This window comes from Piliocolobus tephrosceles, chromosome 1 (assembly GCF_002776525.5).
Source record: "Piliocolobus tephrosceles isolate RC106 chromosome 1, ASM277652v3, whole genome shotgun sequence".
NCBI lineage: Eukaryota > Metazoa > Chordata > Mammalia > Primates > Cercopithecidae > Piliocolobus > Piliocolobus tephrosceles.
The window spans coordinates 110,275,635-110,295,751 of record NC_045434.1 but is presented as its reverse complement, the minus strand read 5'-3'; the positions used below and the strand labels follow the sequence as shown (position 1 = coordinate 110,295,751).

The 20,117-nt window shown below is 38.1% G+C and overlaps 1 protein-coding gene across 2 annotated transcripts in view; it reads left to right on the top strand.

Annotated features, from left to right (window-relative positions):
* Positions 1-2,622: 2,622 nt before the first annotated feature.
* CD53 (CD53 molecule) overlaps positions 2,623-20,117 on the top strand; it is a 32,534-nt gene continuing 15,039 nt past the window's right edge. Inside the window, exons 1-2 of one of the 2 annotated variants that reach the window (XM_023232582.2) lie at positions 2,623-2,694; positions 4,576-4,668. The gene's annotated coding sequence lies outside the window, so the exon portion shown is untranslated. The remainder of the gene's footprint in view (positions 2,695-4,575; positions 4,669-20,117) is intronic. The other variant, XM_023232581.2, reaches the window with a different exon arrangement.

Here is a 20,117-nt window from a genome sequence, read left to right as displayed (position 1 = left end):
GGAAATATCTGCAAACTATGTATCTGACAAAGGTCTAATATTCAAATCTATAAGAAAGTTAAACTAATTAACAAGTAAAAACTAAACAACTCCATTAAAAAGTGGGCAAAGGACGTGAATAGACATTTGTCAAAAGAAGTCACACATATAGCTAACAGGCATATGAAAAAATACCCAGCATCACTAATTATTAGAGAAATGCAAATCAAAACCACAATGAGATGCCATCTCACGCCAGTCAAAATGCCTATTATTAAAAAGCTAAAAAATAACAGGTATTGGCGAGGTTTCAGAGTAAAGAGAATGCTTATACACTGTTGGTGGGAATATAAATTAGTTTAGCCAGTGTGGAAAACAGTTGCAAATTTCTCAAAGAACATAAAACAGAACTGCCTTTTGTCCCAGCAATCCCATTACTGGGTACATATCTAAAGAAACATAAATTGTTCTATCATAAAGACACATACATGTGTATGTTCATCACAGCACACTTTACAATAACAAAGACATGGAATCAATCTAAATGACCATCAGTGATAGACTGGATAAAGAAAATGTGGTACATATATGCCATGGTATACTATTCAGTCATAAGAAAGAATGAGATGATGTTTTTTGCAGCAACATGGATGCAGATAGAAGGCCTTATCCTAAAAAATTTAATGCAGGAACAGAAAACCAAATATCACATATTCTCACTTATAAATGGGAGCTCAACACTGAGTACACATGGGCACGAAGAAGGGAACAACAGACACTAGGGCCTACTTGAGGATGGAGCAAGGAAGGAGGGAGAGGATCAAAAAACTACCTATTGGTCACCACACTTATCATCTGGGTGATGAAATAATCTGTACACCAAAACCGTGTCACACGCAATTTACCTATATAATAAACCTGCAAATGTACATTTGAACCTAAAATGAAAGTTAAGAATGATGTTCTATTGCATTTTCTTCAAAACTTTACTCTTAGAGCCCATAAACAAAATCCAATGTACTACTAGTTAATTTTAATCTCTCATTTGAAGTTTCCAATCTTATAATTCTCACAAAATCTATGCCTCCTAAACTCTAATATCCTTATGTACTTAAATAACTCTGAAATAAACTTGGAAGTTCTATCTGTATTCTTATATTTCAACAGTGATTATCTTCCAATAATAAAACAGTTAGAACTACTCACTTAGAAGGCTTTTGAAAAAGGTCTAAATGGGGACTCAATTCACAATGTCCATAAGAGGTTTTGTCTATTCAGAATGTATTTTGGCCAGTACGACTGCATAAGAGTGGAGTACTCATAATTTGTATTCCCACTATTCGTCTGGCCAAGTTCAAGTTTCCTAAACTCTTGGGTTCTATGATCATCTATGATGGTGATCAATATACCCTGTATTGAGAAGATCAAGCCACGGGTCTGAGCTTCTGCTAAATACCTTTTCTTTTTTTTTTTTTTTTTTTTTTTTTTTTTGAGGCGGAGTCTTGCTCTGTCGCCGGGACTGGAGTGCAGTGGCCGGATCTCAGCTCACTGCAAGCTCCGCCTCCCGGGTTTACTCCACTCTCCTGCCTCAGCCTCCCGAGTAGCTGAGACTACAGGCGCCCGCCGGTGGCTCAAGCCTGTAATCCCAGCACTTTGGGAGGCCGAGACGGGTGCTAAATACCTTTTCTAATTTAGTTTTTTCAAAGTTTTTGAGCATTCTTTTGGGTTATTCAATAACATGGAGTTCCCTGACATTGTCTTATACTCCATTTGTTTTTGTTCTTGTCCCTCCAAATAAATTCTAAATATTTGATGGTCAGAAACAGAATTAATTCTCAATAAAATCTTATAGATATGGGTATAAGTGGGCATGCTGTTCTCTACCAAACCCCTAATCCCAGGAAACAGCCACCTCTAGTTGTCCGGCACTTTGAACAACTCTTCCCAGTGAAATGATGGAAAGAGGCACATTCAAGGAAGAATGTTCTCCATTAAAATGGTCATCTATTTTGCTGTGAACAATTTGTCTTGAGATAGTCTTCCTGATATTCCTAAGATTCCCCCTTATTTATCACTTCTGCCTCTGCAGACGTTCAGTCTACCTATCTCTTTCTTCCCCTTACTCTCTCTGCCTGTCCCAAAATTCTGGTTCCCCTAACTTTCAGGCCTCACATTACCTGAAACTATTCAAATATTTATAGAACACCTCTTATGTGCCAGACCCAATACCAGGCACTAAAAATATAGTCATGAGCAAGATCACCTAACATACACACAGTAACACAGAACCTACAGAGCTTTGAGTCTAGTGGGGGAAAATTGAAAAACAAGGAATGACAGAGGGTGGAGGGATGCCTGTGGGCAATGGGAGCAGAGAGCAGGAGTAACTGGCCCTGCCTGGAGGGCTTTCTAGTGCTATGATGGAGGATGAGTAAGGAATTAGGTGAACAGGTGAGAGGATATTCTAGAGAGAACACGTGAGACAGAACTAGATTGATTTGTTTAAGCAACTCAAAGGAATTCCACATCCAGTGTTATCCAGTGTGAGGAGATCTCCGAGGTGGGGCCAGGGAAGAAACAGCCAGCTGAGAGTTTTAAGCTGGGGAGTCATGTGATTAAATTTGCATTTTAGAAGGCTCTCCTCCCTTCTTCCTGAGGACAGAGTGAAGAAACATCCAAGCTGGTCTTGAAGGAGACTGGCATCCTGTAACACAGGTAAGAGATAAGGACTAATGTAATGTCTATGGGGTTGGAAACAGGTGGTCTGGTTTGAGAAATATTTAGGCAAAAGCATAGTTGACAGGACTTGGTGGTTGACAATAGGTGGTGGTGTGGGAGAGAGAATAGCTTAAGAAGATACGTGGTTTCTCAAGAACGTGGTTGAAAGGCCAGTCAGGTCTTTCCTAGATGGTGGACATGGTGGGAGGAGCAGGCTTGAGTGTGGGGATGCCAAGTTCATCAAACTGAATTTGGATATTGGATTTGAGGTGCCTGGGAGAGAGTGGAGCTCAAATGAGAGATCATGGCATCCATATAGATTTGTGAATCTTTGGAACAGACAGATAGTAATTAGAGTCATCAGAATGGGTAAGATAACTAGGAAAATATGAGTTCAGCCAGAAACCTCTCCTCAGCCCCACCACTTCAGGGATCTGTCAGCATGGCAGCAGCCCTGAGTGAGGGACAGTAATTCCAGCTGAGGAGCAGAAAGTTTTTAATAGCATTCCCTAAAGTGTAGTCATACTGAAAAAATTGTTCCCTAACCACACACACATACACACACACATGGAGTTGATGCTCAGGTAAGTTTGGGGAAATCTGTATATTATTTCCTCTGCTTAGAGAATATTAAGGACTGATAAGCTCTGCAGTAAATACCTTTTTACCTTCATTTAACTCAATTTTCTCTATAAGACAATCCTGGCTGGAGATTACTCTGGATCTGAATGTCTCAGGGTGAAGGAAGCGGGAGAGAGCTAGCTTTCCCAGAGGCATGCTTCCAAGTCAGCATCACAAAGAGTGTCATCTATCTGTTCATTTATAAGATGAAAACACTGGGGCTCAGTGATTGCTTCCAAGTTTCACAGTTAGCTAGTGACACATTTGGGTTGTCACCTACTCCTTTGACCCAGTCTGAGAAAATTCCAGTGATGCAGCATAGTGAAAGTAGAAACACATTTTTCAAAATACATCAATCACAGTGTTTCTCAAAAGGCATTCTCTGTGACCTTGAATTTGAATCCTAGCTCTGACATGTCTTAGTCGTATGAGCTTGGGCAAATTTTCTAACCTCTTTGAGCCCCTGTTTTCTTGTATATAAATAAGGATGTAACAGTAACTAGTAGGATTATTATTAGATGCTACCATTAATAAACTGAGGCTGACAGATTGAGACTTGCTTAAGATCTCACAGCTAAAAGAGAGAAAGCTGGAACTGAAACTCAGATCTTTGGCTCCAAATGTGGTGTTTCCTGTACTAACCAAATCATTTCTACCAGTGCCCCTGGGATTATGCCTTGAGGACTCACCTTAAGACAATCTTGCTCTTGAGACAGAGAAGTCTGCAAATGGTGTCCAATTAACTGAAGTCTAGAGACTGGCTGAAGCCAGACAGGGAGTGTGAGGAGGGAGCAGAGAATCTTCAGAAAGACATTCCAAAGTCTCAGGCCTAGAAAATGTTTAGAAATATTGTTTCTTGTGTTCCCCTCCAGTCTGTCTACCTGAATGGGAAACTGGTGGTGGGGCCAGGCATGCTTATTTTTGAACAAATAAACAGTTAGTTCTGAGATGCCACCTTGATTGAGAAGCACTGTCCTTTTCTAAGCAAAAATCATCGCCAAAATTACCCTAGAATCCACCACTGCTCAGAGATCTGTGCCTGAACCAACTTGGTTATGAAGTTTTCCTTTGTTTCACGAAACTAGTTTAGGGTGGGCTGTGGGCGGAAGTTTCTAAAAAGCCACTGGGGAAGGACTGAATCTCTGAGGCAAAAGAGGGCGGACTCAGCCTCACTTCCTCCTTCTTCTCATCTGGGCTTCCTGTCGTCACAGCACGATCATATTTTTTCGCCCTTCACTTCTCCTTTTACACAAATAGCCCCGGATATCCGTGTTACCAGCCTTGTCTCAGCCACCTCAAGGATAATCACTAAATTCTGCCTAAAGGACTGAGGAACGGTGTCTGGAAAAGGTAAGGTTGATGACATTTTAACCTGGTTTGCTGTCTAATGTGGGGTAGGGCGTATTCTTAGGGGTCTCCATATACCTCGTTAGTAACCATAAAATCTCCTGCAACTTCTCTTTCGCAAATATTTAGTGCACAAAGTAAAACAGATTAGCAAGATACTAGTAACATCCCCAAAGGCAATCAGGCCAGAAATACTTTTACTTAATCAAGTTCTTGTTATCTAAATCTCTGAGTTGAGGCATTCACAAGCCTTAATTGCTACAGAGCTTGAATTACTCTGTGTAGTAATTCCTGATGCCTGGAGCTTTCTCTGCGAGATGACACTGGGGAGATTTCCTATGTGCTCTGGTTTTCAGAAAATTGGCCTTGTGATTTTAAAGTGAGGAAAGAACCCACAGCCAGAGCTCTCTTTAGAAAGACAGCTAGAAGACACAGTTCTTTTTCATTTGAGAAATTTTCAAAAGTTAAGTTAATGACTCTTCAAAGCCACTAAATAGAAAGGTGGCTAAAAATCAAAACACCAGGATGTGCTCAGTAACTGCATTTTAAAAGGTGAAAGCTAGACACCTCTAAAGGACGAGTAGATTGTTGGCTTTTAAGGAGCAGGAAGCGCATTGTGATCCTCAGCATTTCTCCAGATTATCCTTGGTGTACCACTGATGCATGTATAAATGCAATCCCCAAAACTTGATACTGCAGTAATTTCCAATCATGTGCTGTAACTAATGACTGAGGTTGCGTGAACTCAGCAAAGTGATAGCAGAGCTTTGGTCCTGACTCTCTGTGACCACCATAGGAAACTCTATATAAGAGCTTTCTTCTTCCAAGACCTGTGAGAATTTCACTTGATTATGCCCTGGAGCAGAAAGGAGAAAGTTCTCTTTGACTATACCCACCCATCTAATAATGAGGGTTGGGAACAGGGCAGAGGGCTCTAGATTTCCAAGAGGGGTGGGGATAGGGGAAAGGGCTCTAGATTCCCAAAACACCTCAGAGCTTATTGAGCCTTGAATTAAAAAATAAAAAGCAGTCTTCTAAAACACTTTTAGAAGACACTAAAAGTGGCTTTTAGAAGAAAAAGCACTTAATAATCAAGTGTTAGGTGCCTCCTGAGGCCAGGCACTGTGCTTTGGGAATTGTGGGGGAGGGAGATGAAAAGGTAGAAGGAGAATATTTATTTAGCAAACAGCCCTACTCTTAAGGAACTCCCATGGGAGATAAGAGATATCATACTATGCATGTGCTTTGGAAGAAAGCTGAGAAAAAGCAGACTCCTAGCTACTGGATAAACAAAGAGGTTTTGCTTTCTCAGTCTTGAGGTGAATCTGTACTATTTTGAAATTGTGGTTGAATGGGAGCAAAGACTGAACTGAAACATTATTTCCTGTGATGTTTCCTGTGTGGGCCAGTTAAGAACATTTAACTTTTAAATGAAAGGATTGGGTACCTTTATATTCGTGAGGAATGATTCCGAGTCCATGCCTTCACAGCTATGGTTACCACCACCTAAGTGACCTCACCTTTGTTCACTGACAAGAGGCACAAACTGGAAAGGATGAAGTCTGTTGGTCCTTCGTTTTTTGTGCACTCTGATTGACCCCTGACTGCACAGAGGCCCTCAGACTGCGGTTCTCCTTTCCCACTCCTACCCCATGGCCAGATATGGCACTTGGTGCTGGAGATACAGGATAACAGAGAAGATTATCATCTGAAAGGAGTTGTACAGTTTATTGTGGACTACAATCACAGCAATATACAAATACAGTGCAATGTGCTCTTTTCTATAATAGATGGAGAATGTGCACAAACTGTAGGAGGAGTTAGGAGTGTGCCAAAGAATCCCCGGACAGGTGACTGGTGGGTTCACTTTCACAGAAGTATGGGTTTGCTATGGAGACATTCTAGACCAAGAGTGCTGTATATTCAAATTCAAAGAAGTGTGTACCTCCAGGCATGTTAGAAATGAGAGCGAGCAAGTGAGACTGCAGTATAACACACCATGTTTACAAAGTCACATGAAGTGGAAAGTCCTTTCTCCTACTTGGCACCAGAAAGTGGAGGGTAAGATCGCTGACCAGGCAGGTCCTAGGTCCAGCTCTGGGTGGGGCTATGCCCACCATGTTCACATGACAGAATTGATGGGATGTGGGGTTGAGATGAGGCAGAAGAGGCAGGTTTTTCCCCCCTCAACCTAGATTTTCACTTAGAGCAGAAGGAAGGGTGGAGCTTCTTGTGAGGTTACAGCCATTGTTTTCAGCTTAGCTTCTGTTCCAGGAAGTACTGCACTGATTCAGTTATAGTGGTTTGTTTTACGTTCCTAGATTAGTCAGCCCAGGGCACTTCTTGTACTGAGCAAGCATCCACTATGTGTAAATCACCCTGGGCCCTAGAGACTGGGCACCTGTGTCAGGAAGCTCCCAGGACCCATCTGCCACTGCAGGTGCAGGGCACTGAAGCAAAGTAACCCAGAGAAACCAGACAGCTGTGCAGAGCAGGACAGCATGGCTGCTGGGGCAGAGGAGGGAAGGATTGAGGTGGAGGTTGGGTGGCCAGTTTGGGAAGGCTGACTGGAGGTAGGTTCTGGGAAAGAGAAGACATGCCTTTGCAAAGCCAGTGAATGACCACTCAGAGTAAAGGCCAGGAATCTCTATGCTGAGAGTTAGAGGTGAGTGCTCTCTTTTCATTATCCATTTCATAAACACACAGCAGAATTTCTTTTCTTAAAAAAATATACTTTAAGTTCTAGGGTACATGTGCACAATGTGCAGGTTTGTTACATATGTATACATGTGCCATGTTGATGTGCTGCACCCATTAACTTGTCATTTACATTAGGTATATCTCCTAATACTATCCCTCCCCCCTCCTGCCTCCCCACAACAGGCCCCTGTGTGTCACGTTCCCCTTCCTGTGTCTAAGTGTTCTCATTGTTCACTTCCCACCTATGAGTGAGAATATGCAGTGTTTGGTTTTCTGTCCTTGCGATAGTTTGCTGAGAATGGTGGTTTCCAGCTTCATCCATGTCCCTACAAAGGACATGAACTCATCCTTTTTTATGGCTGCATAGTATTACATGGTGTATGTGTGCCACATTGTCTTAATCCAGTCTATCACTGATGGACATTTGGGTTGGTTCCAAGTCTTTGCTATTGTGAATAGTGCTGCAATAAACATACGTGTGCATGTGTCTTTATAGCAGCATGATTTATACTCCTTTGGGTATATACCCAGTAATGGGATGGCTGGGTCAAATGATATTTCTAGTTCTAGATCCTTGAGGAATCGCCACACTGTCTTCCACAATGGTTGAACTAGTTTACAGTCCCACCAACAGTGTAAAAGTGTTCCTATTTTTCCACATCCTCTCCAGCACCTGTTGTTTCCTGACTTTTGAATGATTGCCATTCTAACTGGTATGAGATGGTATCTCATTGTGGTTTTGATATGCATTTCTCTGATGGCCAGTGATGATGAGCATTTTTTCATGTGTCTGTTGGCTGTATAAATGTCTTCTTTTGAGAAGTATTTTGAGAACTGTTCATATCCTTTGCCCACTTTTTGACGGGGTTATTTTTTTTCTTGTAAATTTGTTTGAGTTCTTTGTAGATTCTGGATATTAGCCCTTTTTCAGATGAGTAGACTGCAAAAATTTTCTCCCATTCCGTAGGTTGCCTATTCACTCTGATGGTAGTTTATTTTGCTGTGCAGAAGCTCTTTAGTTTAATTAGATCCCATTTGTCAATTTTGGCTTTTGTTGCCATTGCTTTTGGTGTTTTAGACATGAAGTCCTTGCCCATGCCTATGTGGGATTGCCTAGGTTTTCTTCTAGGGTTTTTATGATTTTAGGGCTAACACTTAAGTCTTTAATCCATCTTGAATTAATTTTTGTATAAAGTGTAAAGAAGGGATCCAGTTTCAGCTTTCTACATATGGCTAGCCAGTTTTCCCAGCACCATTTATTAAATAGGGAATCCTTTCCCCATTTCTTGTTTTTGTCAGGTTGCCAAAGATCAGATGGTTGTAGATGTGTGGTATTATTTCTGAGGGCTCTGTTCTGTTCCATTGGTGTATATCTCTGTTTTGGTACCAGTGCCATGCTGTTTTGGTTACTGTAGCCTTGTAGTATAGTTTGAAGTCAGGTAGCGTGATGCCCCCAGCTTTGTTCTTTTGGCTTAGGATTGTCTTGGCAATATGGGCTCTTTTTTGGTTCCATATGAACTTGAAAGTAGTTTTTTCCAATTCTGTGAAGAAAGTCATTGGTAGCTTGATGGGGATGGCACTGAATCTATAAATTACCTTGGGCCATATGGCTATTTTCATGATATTGATTCTTCCTATCCATGAGTATGGAATGTTCTTCCATTTGTTTGTGCCTCTTTTATTTCGTTGAGCAGTGGTTTGTAGTTCTCCTTGAAGACGTCCTTCACATCCCTTGTAAGGTGGATTCCTAGGTATTTTATTCTCTTTGAAGCAACTGAGAATGGGAGTTCACTCATGATTTGGTGCTCTGTTTGTCTGTTATTGGCATATAAGAATGCTTGTGATTTTTGCACATTGATTTTGTATCCTGAGACTTTGCTGAAGTTGGTTATCAGCTTAAGGAGATTTGGGGCTGAGACGATGGGGTTTTCTAAATATACGATCATGTCATCTGCAAACAGGACAATTTGACTTCCTCTTCTCCTAATTGAATACACTTTATTTCTTCTTCTGCCTGATTGCCCTGGCCAGAACTTCTAACACTATGTTGAATAGGAGTGGTGAGAGAGGGCATCCCTGTCTTGTGCCAGTTTTCAGAGGGAATACTTCCAGTTTTTGCCCATTCAGTATGATATTGGCTGTAGGTTTGTCATAAATAGCTCTTATTATTTTGAGATACATTCCATCAATACCGAATTTATTGAGAGTTTTTAGCAGGAGGGCTGTTGAATTTTGTCAAAGGCCTTTTCTGCATCTATTGAGATAATCGTGTCATTTTTGTCTTTGGTTCTGTTTATATGTTGGATTGCATTTATTGATTTGCATATGTTAAACCAGCCTTGCATCCCAGGGAGTAAGCCCACTTGATCATGGTGGATAAGCTTTTCAATGTGCTGCTGGATTTGGTTTGCCAGTACTTTACTGAGGATTTTTGCATCAATGTTCATCAGGGATATTGGTCTAAAATTCTCTTTTTATGTTGTGTCTCTGCCAGGCTTTGGAATCAGGATGATGTTGGCCTCATATAATAAGTTAGGGAGGATTCCCTCTTTTTCTATTGATTGGAATACTTTCAGAAGGAATGGTACCAGCTCCTCCTTGTACCTCTAGTAGAATTCGGCTGTGAATCCATCTGGTCCTGGACTTTTTTTGGTTGGTAGGCTATTAATTATTTCCTCAGTTTCAGAGCCTGCTAGTGGTGTATTCAGGGATTCAACTTCTTCCTGGTTTAGTCTTGGGAGGGTGTATGTGTCCAGGAATTTATCCATTTCTTCTAGAATTTCTAGTTTATTTGTGTAGAGGTGTTTATAGTATTCTCTGATGGTAGTTTGTATTTCTGTGGGATTGGTGGTGATATCCCCTTTATCATTTTTTATTGTGTCTATTTGATTTTTCTCTCTTTTCTTCATTAGTCTTGCTAGCGATCTATCAATTTTGTTGATCTTTTCAAAAAACCAGCACACAGCAGAATTTCTACCCAAGCAATAGCATCAATACCTCATAGCTATGACCAAGAATTGTTGTAAAAGAAAATATGCCACAAGCATACCTTTTTATAATCATTTAAAATGAGAGTGCTATATTCTAAGAATTAGAATATTGGTACTTAAAGTGACATTAGAGATCATTTAGATTCAAATAAAGTATCTAACTCATAATGAGAGCTCAATAAATGTGAGCTGTTGCAACTGTCCAATCTGCTTACTTTCCAAGTAAAATGACTTGTCCAAAATCATAAAATTACTTAATTGTTATTTAGAATGTCTTCTGATTCTCTATGGCACGCTCTTGCTTCTATATTATACTATAGTCCCTTTCCTAAGAGATTTTTTATTAAGTAGGCATCATTAGACTATTCTTCGTTTACATAAATTCTTAGTGCATTTTAACATAAACAAACATAAAAATACAGCCTAATTGTAAATGTAATTGATCCTAAGCCACTATGCTAGAAAACTAAATACTAGAAAAACTAAATATATATTTTAATTTCCAAACCTTTTTGTTTGGCCTTTTCTATTTCAGGAGAACTAGATTGAGGAATAGGGGTAAGAAATGATTTTAGCACCTCATATCTTTTAAAACTTGTTAAAGTTTACTTGTTAAAGTAAATTTGAACTTATGGCTTACTCTATATCAGGAACAAATAAAGGCATTCAAGAATTATTCTACGGTTTAGTCTTCTTAAAATAACTGTTGTAGAATCTCAATATTTATAACATAGAAGACTTAAATTGTGATGATTTTGAGATGAGAATCCCTTAGATCATTTATTTATTTTCCAACTCTTTAAAAAAATTCTGACAAAATTCAGACTGATAAAAAAGTTGAAAAAATATTATGAAAAATTTCTAAATCCTTTTCACCCAGATTTTCAAAATATTAACATTTTACTTCATTTGCGTATTCTTCTCTGGCTCTCTCATTTAAGAGTAATTAGTAACTTGATTGATGCCTTTTCCCCTAAATACCTTAGTGTATATTTCTACAAACAAATGCGTTATATGACCACTTTACAATGATCAAAACCAGGAAATTAACACTTATGCAATATAATTGACAATCTATGGATTTTATTCAGATTCCACCAATTACCTCATTAATATTCTTTATAGCAAAAGGAAATTTCTAGTCATGCATTGCCTTCAACTGTAACTTTTGTCTCCTTTAGTCTGGAACACTTCCTGAGTTTTTCTTGCCATTGATATTCCTGAAGAGTAAGGTCAGTTCTTTTTTAGAATGTTTCTCCATTTGAGTTTATCTGATGTTTCCTCATGATTAGATTCAGGTTATTTAAATTTTTGATAGGAATACCAACAAAGTGGCTTTTCTTATCCCACAAAGAGTCTTGCTTAATCTGAGCATAGCCAGCCTGCAGACACCATGGACAGGCATCTAGCCAAGGGACCCTGTCTGTAAAGTTCTGCATATTTCTACATAGGAGGAAAGAGAACCTCTGGTCTCTTGACTCTGTAACAGTGCTAACTGTTTTAGGTGACTTCCTGATTTAGGGAGTAAGCTTATTAGAAGAGTCCCTGTCCCACTTCAGCTGTTAGTAGTGTCTTGCTAAGCTCCCAAATGGGAGGAAGTGAGCTTCCAAGATCATCTGGATTTGTCTTTCTTCATTTTTTCTTTCTTCTTTTCTTCTTCCTTATTCCTCTCTTCTTCTATAAATCACCAAATCCCCTCCCCTAACAGTGGCCTAGAAGAAACAAAATTTTTACCAGATTACAATTTTAGGAAGGAATAAGGTAATAGATATTCCTTGATAAGTTGATGGAGAGATGAGCAGACACTAATACATAAGAGTTGATGCTTTGGCTTTGTTTTATTTTATTCCTACTTCTTTCTCTACAACTGCTTATTGCTCTTCAAAAGGACGTACAGCCATAACTCTGATTGCATCTCAGCCACTGGTCACAGGAGTTCAAACTGCAGAGGCACAAGCTGATGAAAAATGGAAGGTCTTCTCCTGGATGCTCAACACATTGCACCAAATGAATTGGGAAGTAACAGGCACAAAACCAGAGCCTGAGATAGTGGAAAGAGCATGGGCTTTGGAGGCTGAAAGACCTTGGCCTTCACCCTGCCTTTGATGATTCTTAGCTGGGTGACCTTGTGCCACTCCTTGACTTCTTTGCAGAATGGGGCTAATGACACCTACGTTGTCAGGCTGATTTGAGGATTATAAATAAGACATTTATGAGGAACTCAGTATTTTGTGGGATTCAGTGAACTATCTATTATGTATCTAAATTTGTTTGAGCAAGAAAGCCTAAATTTGGGAGCCCTCATTGGGAACAGATTTTCTCTCCTATTTAGAAAAAATTTTTCTTAATCACAGCCTCAATTTTCTTTGCTAAGGAACAAGGAGTGCCACAGGCTCTGTGTAGGAAGGGATAGGGAGCCGTAATTACCTCGCAAATGCTCTTGTATGTAAATTGACAAATCTGTATATAGAGAAATGTATATGGAGAAGTGTCTGGAAGGATGTTTGCTAAAATGCTAATGATGGTTATCTCTGGGAGGTGGGATTTCAGAAGACTTTATGCTTTCTTCTTTATACTTTTCTTTATTTTTTAAATGTAGATTTTTTTTTTTAAGAAAGCATGCTTACATTTGCTTTCTATTGCTGGATTTTTCAACTTTTCCTAATGGATTTCAATGGAGTCAGAAATGTGTTCTAATATATATTCTCAATCTTAGCTTACAAAGGTGTTGCTCTACCAAATTCTTCCATTCACTGAAAGAAAAAACAATTATGCATCTTAAAGAAAGTGTGCTTACATTTGCCTTTTATTGCTGGGATTTCCCAACATGTCTTAACAGATTTCAGTGGAGAAAGAAATGTGTTCTAATAACGTATTCTCAATCTTAGCATACAAAGGTGTTTTTCTATTAAACACTTTCTTCACTGAAAGGAAGTCTTACAGAAACTATACTTACATTTATTTATTTATCTTTTATTACTGAAATTTGAAATTTTCAATTTGTCCTAATAGGTACAAATGGAGAAAGAAACATGTACTTTTCTTTATTGTTTGATTTTTTAAATTCTTTTTACAAATGGCACAAGAAACCTCTTTTTAAAAGGTATGAAACAAGCAAGGGATTATTCTGGCCCCATGTATATTTTATTCCTAAAAATCTATTAGAAGCTAAGGGTTACCCTTAGGAATGGACTGGTAGGTAAGCTCTGAACTTGATCTTTCAGTGAGTATTCACTGAATAAGGCAGATACTCAGGGACTGGGCCATCCTGGAAATAGTATCTCATTTAGCCCTCAGAACAACCTCTGAGGTAAGTATTAATAGCCCTATTTCAAAGATATAGTGAAAGACAGGTTAACCAAGTTGCCCAAGGTCACACTTCTGATAAGTAGTACTACCAGAATTCAAAACTAGACCTATCTGATTCGAAAGCTAGTGTTTATCAAACTGTGTTCCATGGAATACTATATTCTTTGAGCTGTTAATAAGTAATCTCCAACATAAAAATAGGTTTGTAGTTATATAAGTATATTTTTTTCTTTTCACAGTGCACATTAGCATATAAGAAGCTTTTCTCTTACACTGTTTTTTTCTTTATCTTGGCTTTTGTTTGAGGAGCACTTATTAATATCTCATAAGTGTAATGGTCTATGTAGCACCAAAGCTGTCTTACTGTGGCTCCAGACCAGCTTGTAACATCATTGGATCAGATAAGGCTGAAGATGAAGAACTGATAGAGGTTTTTATTTTGTTTTGTTTTGTTTTTTATCTTAAAAATTTTTAAAAATAGAGACAGGATTTTGCTATGTTGTTCTGGCTAGTCTTGAACTGCTAGGCTCAAGGGCTCATCCCACCTCAACTTCCCAAATTGCTGGGATTACAGGTGTGAGCCACCACGGCCAGCTCAGTAGAGGTTCTTGAAGCCTCTATCCAACCTTAACCACTTCTAAGCTTGATTAAATTCAAGAGTAGATTACATGGTGCTGTTAGTACAGGTCAAAAAAAGACAGGGATGGAATTAGAAATCCACAGGTCTACCAGCTCAAGCCCATTGGAGGAAACTAAAGGGTAAAGTTGATCCCTAACCTCCATGTTGAGTTGTGGAAGGTAGCCACAGCTAAATGCAGTTTGGTCATGCAGATTTCCTGGAAACTGATGTTGGTGGTTTTTGCATAGAACCATGAGTCATGGAGCTGAGAGTCATAGACTTTGACTGTGGGAGGGGTGTCAGTTCCTCTAGATGGTAGTTGGAAGGGGTGGGAGGCTTAATCACTGCCCAGTAGCAGTGAAGAAGGGGAAAGGGAAATGGAGCAGCATTCTCTCTGAGGCCCTTATGGCATGTGGCAAAAGTAGTGACAATCTTCACCAAGTGAGATGTTCTTACTAAATTTGGTATGAGTCTGGAAAGGTAGAAAGTGGGAGAGGAAGGAAGAAGAGGTTCTTCTTCCTGTCTGTGAAGGAAAGAATCAGTAGGAATGTCCCTAAGTTTGGGCACCTAGCCAGTTGGTGCTCTGTGGACAATCAGGTTACAGGGGCCTGAACTAATTGTCATAGGGTATCAGGATGTTGGGGCTGATGTGATTCTAGGAGGCATCTGGCTCAATTCCTTTCTGTTACTGATGGGTAAGTTAGTTATTTGCCTATGTCCAAAACATCAGTTTATTAGTAGACTAAAAATTCAAGCCCAAGGCTCCTGACTCTGCAGTGTCATGTTCATTCCACTACATCATATAATTCTGAGGTAATGAGGCTTTGAGAAGCCAAAGATGAATAGCATAGATCTTACCCTCAAGGAGCTCACATTCTAGTGAGGGAATAGTCACTTATAAACCAGAATGGTTAGTACAATGGCAGAGGTACACAGGTATTACGGATACTCCTTAGGGCAAGTGAGGGTTGGGTGTGAACACTTAGACATAAACAGAGACGACTTCCTGGAAAAGTGACACTTGAGCTGAATCATTAGGATGATCGTAACTAACTAGAATAAGAGACCATAAAGAAAAGGGAAAATTTCAGCAAAGAAACACATTAGCAAAGTAAAGGAGGAAGGATTAAGACAAGGATTCAATATTGCTTGCTAAATTTTAAAGTATAATACCAGGGGTGTTGCCATGAGTGTGAATTGATGGACAGGAGTAAATTAGGAGGGGCCTTTGATGTAAGTGTACATGCATAAATCCATCACCACAGTCAAAACACTGAGCATATGCATCAGTCACTGCAGATTCCTTGTGACCTTTTGTAATCCCTTTCTCTCACCCTTCCCTGCTCCCTCTGTTCACCTCCTACCCTCCCCTACCTTCATCCTCAGACAATCATTGATCTGCTTTCTGTTGCTATAGATTAGTTTTCATTTTCTAAAATGTTATATAACTGGAATCATACAGAATGTACTCTTTTTTATTTACCCTCTTTCATTCACCATGATTATTTTTACATTCACTTATGCTGTAGAGTGTAACAATAGTTCATTCTTTTTAATTGCTAAGTAGTTTCCATTGTAAAATCATACCACTCTTTATTTATACATTCACTTGTTTATGGACATTTGGGTTGCTTCCAGTTTGGATTATTGTAAATAAAACTATGAACCTTCCTGTACTAGTCCTTGTATGGACATATGCTTTCATTTCTCTTGGGTAAATACCTAGGAGTAGAATGGCTGGATCATATAATAAGTATATGTGGTTTTCTTTTTTTTTTTTTTTTTTTGAGACGGAGTCTTGCTCTGTCGCCCAGGCTGGAGTGCAGTGGCCGGATCTCAGCTCACTGCAAGCTCCGCCTCCCAGGTTTACGCCATTCTCCTGCCTCAGCCTCCCGAGTAGCTGGGACTACAGGCGCCTGCCACCTCGCCTGGCTAGTTTTGTGCATTTTTTAGTAGAGACGGGGTTTCACCGTGTTAGCCAGGATGGTCTCAATCTCCTGACCTTGTGATCTGCCCGTCTCGGCTTCCCAAAGTGCTAGGATTACAGGCTTGAGCCACCGCGCCCGGCCGATAAGTATATGTTTAACTTTGTACAAAACCAGCAAACTGCTTTTGAAAATAGCTATACCAATTTACATTCCCTCCAACAGTGTGTAAGAGTTCCAGTTTCACCACATCCTCGCCAACACTTGGTGTGGTCAGGTTTTGAAAACATTTTAGCCATTCTAGGAGATGTGGAGTGGTATCTTACCATGGTTTTAATTTGCATATCCTTAATAACTAATGACGTAGAGATTTTCTTTCATGTGCTATTTGCCATCCATATAATATCTTCTTTCTTTGTCTGTTCTGATCTTTTGCCCATTTTAAAAATTGGATTGTTTATTTTCTTACCATTGAGTTTCAAGAGTTGTTTTTACACTCTGGATACATGCCTTTTATCTTCTGTGTGATTTGGAAATATGTTTTGCCTTATGTGCCGTGTCTTTTCATTGTCTTAACAGTGTCTTTTGAACAGCAGAAGTTTTTAATTTTGAAGAAGTCCAATTTATCAGCTTACTGTGCTTTTGATGTCTTATCTGAGAACTCTTTGTGTGATCAAGGTTGCAAATATTTTCTCCTAAATTTCCTTCTGGAGAATTATAGTTTTGGATTTTACCTTTAGATCTATGATTCACTACTAGTTACGATTTCATATGGAGAGAGGTATAAATGCAAGTTCATTTTTTGCATATTAATAGACAATTATTCCAGCACCATTTGTTGAAAAAAGTATTGTTCATTCTCTAATGTATTAATTTTGTATTTTTTTGAAAATCAGTTGTCCATATACATATGGACTCTCTATTCTGTTCTCTTGATATATTTATTTAACACCAGTGCTATGCTGTCTTTATTATTGTAGTTTTATAGAAAGTAATATAATTAGGTAGTGTTTGTATTCCGATTTTGTTCTTTATCAAACTCATTTTTACTATTCTAAGTCTTCTGCATTCCCAAATGAATTTTAGAATTAATTGCTTGAAGTCTACAAAAAATTCTGCTGTAGTATTGATTGGGATTACAATCTATAGATGAATTTGGAAGAATTGACATCTTAAAAATATTGAATTCTTGGTAGATGGATGTGGTATATCTCTCCATTATTTGCATCTTTTCAATTTCTTTCAGCAATGTTTAAGTTTGCAGTGTACAATTATTTCACAACTTTTGTCAGATTTATGCCTAAGTATTTCATATATGATGCTTTCGTAAACGATACTTAAAAAAAAACTTGATTTCTAATGGTTACTAGTGCATAGAATGCTATTATTTTTTGTAGATTGAATCTTGTGTCTAGCAACCTTGCTACACTTACTTGTTAGTTCTAGTAGTTTTTCTGTAGATTTATTTAGATTTTCTACAAAGACATTCATGATATCTGTGAACAAAAACAGTTTTACTTTTTTTTCTTTCCAATTTGGATGCCATTCTTTTCTTATTTCATTTGCACTGCCTAGAAACTCCAGTACAATGCCAAATAGAGTAGTTAAGAGTAAACAGACTTATTTTCTTCTTTATATAAGGGTAAGACATTTGGTATTATACCATTAAGTATGATGTTCTTAATTCTGTGCCCTTCATAAATGCCTTTTATAAGTTTGCATAAGTGTTCTTCTATTCCTAGTTTGCTAAGTTTTTATCAGAAATAGATGTTGAATTTTGTCAAATAAATTTCTGTATCTATTCAGAAGATAATTTGTTTTCTCTTTCAGATTGTTAATATGATTAATTAAGTACTTTTTTCAATGTTAAAATAACCTTGCATTCCTGAGAGTAGCCCCATTTGTTCATAATTTCTTATCATTTTTCTTTATTGTTAGATGTTTTTTACTAAAATCTTGTTTATGATTTTCACATCTTGTTCTGAGGAATGTTGGTCTGTGGTTTTATTTCTTGTAATATCTTTCTGTTTTAGTAACTGAAAATTCTGGCCTCACAGGATAAGCTAGAGAGTGTACTCTCCTTTTCTATTTTCTGAAAGATTTGATATAGAATCAGTATTATTTCTGCCTTATATGTTTAGTAGAAATCATCAATAAGACATCTGGACTAGCAGTTTTCTTTATGGGAAGATTTTTAAACTCCAAAATCAGTTTCTTATTAGAGATAGGATTATTCAGGTTATCTATTTCTTGAGAGAGATTTGGTAATTTGTGCCTTTCAATGAATTCATCTATTTCATCTAAGTTGTATTGGCATCAAGTCATTTATTATATTGACTTATCCTTTTGATATCTATAGAATTTGTAGTGTTGTTCTCTCATTCCTAATATCGATAATTTTTGTTCTCTATTTTAAAATTGATTACCTGTGTATAAGTTTATCAATTTTATCAGTCTTCTAAAAGAGCCAACTTTTGTGAGTTTTTTTTTTGTTTTGTTTTGTTTTTCTGTTTAATTGATTTCAGTGTTTATCTTTATTACCTACTTCCTTCTGCTTATTTTGGGTTTAATTTGTTATACTTTTTCTAGTTTCTCAAGATGCAATCGGAAGTCATTAATTTGAGACCACTCTCCTTTCAGCTATAGACATTTAGCACTAAAATTCACCCCGAAATATTGCTTTAGTGACATTCACACATTTTTAACTTTTTTTTTTTTTTTTTTGAGAGGGAGTCTCGCTCTGTCGCCGGGGCTGGAGTGCAGTGGCGCGATCTCGGCTCACTGCAAGCTCCGCCTCCCGGATTTACGCCATTCTCCTGCCTCAGCTTCCCGAGTAGCTGGGATTACAGGGGCCCGCCATCTCGCCCGGCTAGTTTTTTGTATTTTTTTAGTAGAGACGGGGTTTCACCGTGTTCGCCAGGATGGTCTCGATCTCCTGACCTTGTGATCCGCCCGTCTCGGCCTCCCAAAGTGCTGGGATTAAAGGCGTGAGCCACCGCGCCCGACCAACATGTTTTTAAAGTTTTTCTCAATTCAGAATTCTAATTTTCTCTTTGATTTCTTCTTTGATCTATGAACTGTTTAGAAGTACGCTATTTAGTTTCCCAATTTGAGGAGATTTTCTAGGGATATTTCTGTTATTGATTTCTAATTCAATTCCTTCTAAATTTATTGAAACTTGGTTTCTATCCAGAATGGTCTATCTTGGTAAATGTTTTATGTAACCTTGAAAAGAATGTATATTCTGCTGTTGTGGGATGGAGTGTTCTATCACAATCAGTTAGTTTAAGTTGATTGGTGCTGTTGTTCAAATATTTACTGCTTTTCTGTCTACTGATTCCATCAATTATTGAGAGAAGGATATTAAACTATTCAAGTATAGCTGTATACTTGTCTATTTCTTCTTTCAGTTCTGTTCATTTCTGTCTCATAAATTTTGACTAGGTGCAAAAACGCTTAGGATTTTTATGTTCTTTAGCTCAATCAGTCCCTTTATAATTGTAATCTTCTTTATCCTTGATGATTTTTTCTGTAATAGTGTTTGTTTTAGTCTAATATAGACACTCCAGCTTTTTTTCCCTTTTATTAGTGTTAGTATGGTATATCTTTTTCTGTCGTTTTACTTTAAAATGTATTTGCTTCTTTATATTTTAAATGCATTTTTTGTCGGCAACATAATTGGGTCCTGTTTTTTAAATTCATCTATTTATTCCTGCTTCATGTTTTAAGTATTCAGACCATTTCATTTACTGTGATGTTGATATGGTTGGGATTTTAGCGTATTTGTTTTTTATTTGTCTCATTTTTCTATTTGTTCTTTATTTTTCCCATCTGTTGTTCTGCCTTTTCTCTTTTTCTGGCTTCTTTTGATTAATCTAGTATTTTTAAAGATTTTTACCTTCAAGTGAG